The sequence below is a fragment of the Pseudophryne corroboree genome, chromosome 10 (genome assembly GCF_028390025.1).
Source record: "Pseudophryne corroboree isolate aPseCor3 chromosome 10, aPseCor3.hap2, whole genome shotgun sequence".
Lineage (NCBI taxonomy): Eukaryota > Metazoa > Chordata > Amphibia > Anura > Myobatrachidae > Pseudophryne > Pseudophryne corroboree.
In genome coordinates, this window is record NC_086453.1 from 27,457,313 (window position 1) to 27,464,293 (window position 6,981).

Consider the following 6,981-nt stretch of genomic DNA (forward strand, 5'->3'; position numbering starts at 1 on the left):
CCTGCCTGCTCATCATACTTGTGATATATTGTACATTTTTATAGAAAAAAAATAAAAAATTAGTGTTTGGGACTGGGAAAGGTGTGAGAGGAGGACATGAATGCAATTTTGTTGTCCAGGGCTTCCATTAACTTAATGGAGAAGGGTCTGAATGGGTTAAAAAATGTAAAAAAAAATGTGTGAGGTCACCCCTCCTAAGTATAACCAGCCTCGTGCTCTTTGAGCCGGTCCTGTATGTTTATATACTGTGAAACAAAATTGGACAGGGGTTCCCCGTATTTAGAAAACCAGCACCGGGCTCTTAGACCGGTCCTGGTTCCAAAAATACGGGGGACAAAAGATGTATGGGTCCCCATATTTTTAAAACCACTAGCCATGGAGATAATGCCACAGCCGGGAGACACTTTTATATTGGTCCCAGGGCCATGGCATTACCCCCCCAACTAGTCACCCCTGGCTGGGACTCCCTGGAGGAGTGAAGACCCCTTAAATCAAGGAAGCCCGAAGCTGTCCCCAGCACCCCTGGGGGTGGGTGCCGGGCTGATAGCCATAAGTGTGTAAAAAAAAGTATATTGTTTTTTTGTTGTGGAACTACAAGGGCCAGCAAGCCTCCGCCGCTTGCTGGTACTTGGAGAACCTCAAGTACCAGCATGCGGGGATATATATTTAACTGCTAATTCCTTAATAATTATTACAGAATATCTTGCAATAGTGTTCTGGTGGTCCCAGTGTATTTTATAGGGTGCCCATATCTTCCTAATGTTCTTAGTTTTACATAGTAAGATCAGATTTATTTGAGACAGGCTAAATACATCTGCGGACACCTGCACTAAACATTGCAGCCAGTACCAGATTAAACCCTGTGGAGGGCCCCTAGGCAGTGGAAATCTCAGGGGCCCTCCTCGCAAATGATCTCTTAATACATTATTAATTTTACCAACCAACAGGCTACGATCTGGAACCTGTGATGTGTATCTGATATCTATGGTTTATGTACTTTAAGCTGTTAATGGGTACATTACATTAATACAGAATTTTCTCTATAGAGTCTTTAATGTAAAGTTTTCATTTCTTCGAGTTGATTAATTTTTTTCTATCTTTTGGAAACAATATAAGAAACCTTAAATGTCATTTTCTTTCAAGATAAAATCAATATTATTTTGATACATTGTCACTGGGCCCCTAAAAGGCACTGTGCCCATAGGCTGGTGCCCACTTTGCCTGTTTGGTAATCCGGCACTGGTTGTAGGCATATCACTATGAGCCTGATTCCGACGTAGTTGCTAATGTATTTGTAGCTCCGGTCCTGTACGCAGCAGATGTGCGAAAATATGATAATGCCAGGAAATGGATTGAGGCGACAACCGGCGGCCTTGCAAATATCACCCTGCACCTAGATATAGCGCTAGGGACCACAAATATCCAGAGACGCCTTGAAGCGGTTCTGGGGCTTTTTCACATATTTGCACAAATATGTGTAACCAAGATCTCTGAATTCTAATATTATTTGGGATTTATATCTGGTTACTGTTATCATTCAGAGTGCTGGGGGAAACAATGTCTTGCTTAGAAATACCCCTATCTTTCGAGCACCTGAATGATATTATTAAGCTGATTGAGCATCTACCATTATATATAAATATCAGCATGTGCAGACAAACATGCAGAAGTGCTCGCAGATGCTTTGATCATCGACTATCTGTGGTTGCGCAGAATGGCTGCGGTTACTGAGATGTTTTCTGCGTGTGAGATCGCAGATGTAGTCTGAGACGCATCCCGAAAATGATCTCAACATGCCTGTATTTTTGTCGTTACCCCCTGCTACTGCCCTCAAATAGTCCCCAATTGCCAATCACTTTGCAAAGCAATCTTACTGCGAGTGGTATAGCAAAGGTTTACCTTGGTATGTGTGATCATGACGCATGTGCGGTCAGCCGATAATCGCTCAACTGCATAAATACCAGATTGTATACATATCTGTACGGGGCCAAATATTAGCTATTCTTCATCCACCCAGCTAGTGGAAAATGGTTTATATGACTTTTAGATTTATGCGGTTTATTTTGTTTATTTTTTTGTTGTCCTAACCTGGCTCAGTCCTCAATGACCTGATTTTGCCAAAAAATAAAAATGTCATTGCGACAGTGAACAAATACCCTTATCATGCATCAGCCAATGGGAGGCATCTTGTCCTCCACACCTAGAATTCACCTCCATAAAAGTATCTTTCGTTCAAATAACACTTTGTTGTGTCTTGACTTTCCTAGCCGGACATTTCCATCAGATACCGCTGCGTGCTGTGTGGATGTGAGTAAACTTCTCAGGTTTACACAATTAATAATCAGTTTAATTTCTACATAAAATGTAGCATCATTAGCTTTTAATAATAGCTGAAAATCGCATACTATCCAACCACTAAAAAAACAAATTGTCTACTTTTAGCTTCTCATTTCCATGGTACATAATTGTTCCTTCATTTTTAACATGTAGTTTAGTTTGTTTCTATGTGAATTGCAAGTGTCGCTGTTGTTATTGCTGTGCGGGAAGGAATAATCAGTAATTAAAAGATGTTCCCATGCATATTAGTAAGGAGAATAAGAAAATTAACAACAGATATAATTAATGTGTTCTAAAAAAAAAAGTAACTGTTATTTAAACTTGTTTTAAAATAATATTTATATAACTGCGAATATTACCTGTTGTTTCCATTGACTTACCGTATTGTAGTAATGATGTTATGTACTTTTGTTTTCCTTTCATGCAGATAACTGACGGCAGAAAGATGCTGAGGGTTAGCACATTACTTCTTCTCTTTGGAATGGGTAAGTCAGAAAAATTCTCAGACAATTCTTTATAAATTGCTACCTTATTGAACCCAGAGGGGAATGTGTATCATACTTTGGCCCTAATTCAGGTCTGAATTAGGCCCAGTGTGTTCAGTCAACTGCATGCTCCTGTGGGTTGTAAATTATATCTTCTGGTTGGCCATGCTGCATGGTCACGGTCTTAAGGGCCCTACACAGTGGCCGATCCGCCGCCGAGCTGCCCGACGGCGGATACGGCCGACGGGCGACCTGGCAGCGGAGTGGCAGTGGTGGGGGAGTGAAGTTTCTTCACTCCCCTCGTCACCCGGCTGCATTGAAGTGCAGGCAAATATGGACAAGATCGTCCATATTGGCCTGCATGTACAGCCGACGGGGGACCAGCGATGAACGAGCGCGGGGCCGCGTATCGTTCATCGCTGGAGCCTCCACACTCAAAGATATGAACGGTATCTCGTTCATTTATGAACGAGATTGTGCATATCTTTAGCTGATGTCGGCCAGTGTGTAGGGACTATTAGTGTTCCAGTTCTAAGCACACCACGTAGCTGAATTAATTAACTTTCACCATTGCAGCTCTGCCTAATAACGCAAATGACCGATGCAAACATAGAAGACAGACCCTCCAAAATGACCCGCCCCACTATGTACAAAATGCTCTGTTCCTGGACTTCCCTCTTAATTTATGATTTCCATCACCTGTGTTGAACTAGTTAAATGATAAGAAAGCTGTTTCTTCACAGGTGATGGCAATAATAAATTAAGAGGGAAGTCCAGAAGCAGAGCATTTTGTACCTAGTGGGGTGGGTCATGTTGGAGGGTATGCGAAGAGTGTATTGCTAGGATTTTGTACAGCTGCTGCGAGACACGCTTTGCGCAAAACCTCACTTGTGTCTAGGGCAGTGTTATTGTTCAATATCAGCTCATTTTGTAAATAGTGCAGCTTTCCAGGCTTTGCTGTGTATCAGGTATTTAATTACAGATACCTCTAGCCTAAACATGAGGCGCAGATGGTGACATACTGTACACCTGTGTCCTCACGCACCTTTCCCCTGTTTGCATAATTTGGCACACAATGCTTAGCATGGCTAAGACGCTCCCCCACGAGTAACCATTGGATAGAGTCACGTTATTTTATTCAGCAAAATAATTCTATTAAAGCAGCAGGTTAAAGTATAACATCAAGTTGTGGCGGTGATGCAGATTAGATTGCATGGTTAATTTGGCCATATGGCTAAATTCATACATGGATTAAGGAAGGGGGAACAGGGGACAGTCGTCCAGGGCCCCCCACACACAGCTGCATTCAGCTGAGTAGTCCTCGTCCAGTGGCTCAAGAAGTTGCTTCCATTGTATCCGTGCGTGCCAGGTCACAGGTGCGGTTCCCAGGTGCGGAAGGAGGGTGGGGGGTGTCAGGTGCTGCTGCCCTCTGCTGTGTGTATGCACTGCAGCCTCTCCCTCCTCCGGTTCCCACTCGCACATCGCTGCTCCCTGCAGCAGAGGACAGACCCGGGGGCCCCGCACTCAGTGAACCCACACTGTCCTATCCAGGTAGAAAGAGAGGTGGGGTGTTTCAGTATGTGTGTGTGTCGGTGGGTCCTCAGGGGTGTTTGTCAGCTGGTTTAGTAGTGGGGCCCACACAACTGTGTTTCCCCTGGGCCCCCATTTGCCTTAATCAGGTCCTGGCTAAATTGGGGAAAGGTGTAAGTGGGCACATCTGTAGCTAAATTTTGTGTGATAATAACACATCCACCTGGGTGGTGCATGTACTCTCTATTGCCCATTTTCCTGCCGCCCTCACCTACGGACCTACGAGCGGCTGCACCCCTTTAATGCAGTGGCAGCTCCAGAGGTGGGGCTGCAGCGCAGTCCAAAACTGAAATAAGGGAGCCACACCAACTGGCAATGAGACCCGGCCGGTGATGTTTGGCAGTGTTTGGGGTGGCAGTTGGTGTGCCTCACCTACATCAATTTTGGACTGCATTGCCGACCCCGCCTCTGGAGCTGCCACCGGACAGGAGTAGTTCATTAACGGCTACAGTATCACAATTTGCTGTAATTGTGACTGATTTAGTAACTGCGCACTCTGTATACCTCTCTGTACATAACATTGCCTCCTCTGTTGATTTTACTATAAAAATAGAAAAGTAAAACTAAAGAAGGAGAATCATAAAAGTAAAGTAGATAATACCAGCTTTTAGGAGAGATATACTAAGCAGTGACGTAATATTTATAATTTGCATACTATAAAAGTATACAGAGCAGCTGCTTGGTTGCCATGGGCAACTTCTCCACTGGCTCACTTCTCCACTTTTATCACTGCTTAGTATAGGTCCCCCTTTTTTGGTAAACACAGCAGTGGATTCCGTCTTTTTTCATATATTACCTTTAGAGATGAGCGGGTTTGGTTCGTCGAGATCCGCACCCCCCCGAACTTCACGTGGTTTACACGGGTCCGAGGCAGCCTCGGTTCTTCCCGCCTAACACGCAAAACCCGAACGGGGGAAATCGTCATCATCCTGCTGTCGGATTGTCGCGAGATTTGGATTCCATATAAAGAGCCGCGCGTCGCCGCCCTTTTCACTTGTGCATTGTCAATTGAGCGGAGAGGACGTGGCTATGTTCTCAGCCTGAAAAGCTCAATATCTGTGCTCAGTGTGCTGCATTGTGGGGACCAGTATACAGTAGTACAGTGCTGCATTGTGGTGACCACCAGTATATAGTAGTACAGTACAGTTGTCCATTTCTGTATCTTGCAGCTCCATGTCAGACTCAGTTCTATTCTTCTGATCAGTGCTCAATATCTTTGCTGCCTTGTGGGGACCAGTATATAGTAGTACAGTACAGTAGGCCATAGCGTTATCTTGCTGCACCATGTCACTTCTAGTATCCTGATCAGTGCTTAATATCTGTGCTCAGTGTCAGTGCTACATTGTGGTGACCAGTATACTACAGTACAATAGTCCAGTGCTGTTCTCGCTGCTCAGTGTCAGTTCTCCGTAGTATCATCAGTGATCAGTATAATCAGTTCTCAGTATAATCAGTGCACTGTTAGACGTGTGCCCATTTTCCGCCATTAGTGCAGTGGGATATAGACAATTGATGAAGTTATTGTGTCCCCGGTACAAAATCCCATCTAGATTCCACTTCACTAGGCAGGCGATAGCGAGATTTTACCAATTAATATCAGTGATTTATAATTATTAATTACAGTGATCTTGCCAAAAATTCCAGTGATTTTGTAATTTTCTTCCAGTGATTTGGACCAATAATACCATTGTTTAGAATTAATAATTCCTGTGATATTGAGGTGTTTGTGTTGCTTAGCTTAGCCATCCAGCAACCACAGTGCACCTCTTTTTCTCTTTTCTTTGCATCATGTGCTGTTTGTGTGTTGTTAAAGTGTGCATGTCCTGCTTATACAACATAAGGGTGGGTGGGAGGGCCCAAGGACAATTCCATCTTGCACCATTTTTTTAAATGTTTTTATTTTTGCATCATATGATGTTTGGGGCTAATTTTTTTATGTGCCATCCTGTCTGACACTGCAGTGCCACTCCTAGATGGGCCAGGTGTTTGTGCCGCCCACTTGGATCACTTAGCTTAGTCATCCAGCGACCTCTGTGCAAATTTTAGGACTAAAAATAATATTGTGAGGTGTGAGGTGTTCAGAATAGACTGGAAATGACTGGAAATTATGGTTACTGAGGTTAATAATACAATGGGATCAAAATGACCCCCAAATTCTATGATTTAAGCTGTTTTCGAGGGGGTTTTGAAAAAAACACCTGAATCCAAAACACACCCGAATCCGCCAAAAAATTTTAAGGGAGGTTTTGCCAAAACGCGTCCGAATCCAAAACACGGCCGCGGAACCGAATCCAAAACCAAAACCCGAAAAATTTCCGGTGCACATCACTAATTACAATCATATAATACATAATATAATGTATAATGTTTTGCAGGAACACGCAGGTAAAGGTGCTCCTCTCTCCCTGTGTGCCCAACTGTAGCGTCTCTAGAATGTAGTACTGTAATACATTTATATACTGTATGTGCATGTAAAAGGAGTTGCTAGTATCAAGATAATGTGGGATTCCACAAGTCACTTTGGTGAATATTTAATAGTGTTTCTCTGTTTCTTTTCTGTAAAAAAAAA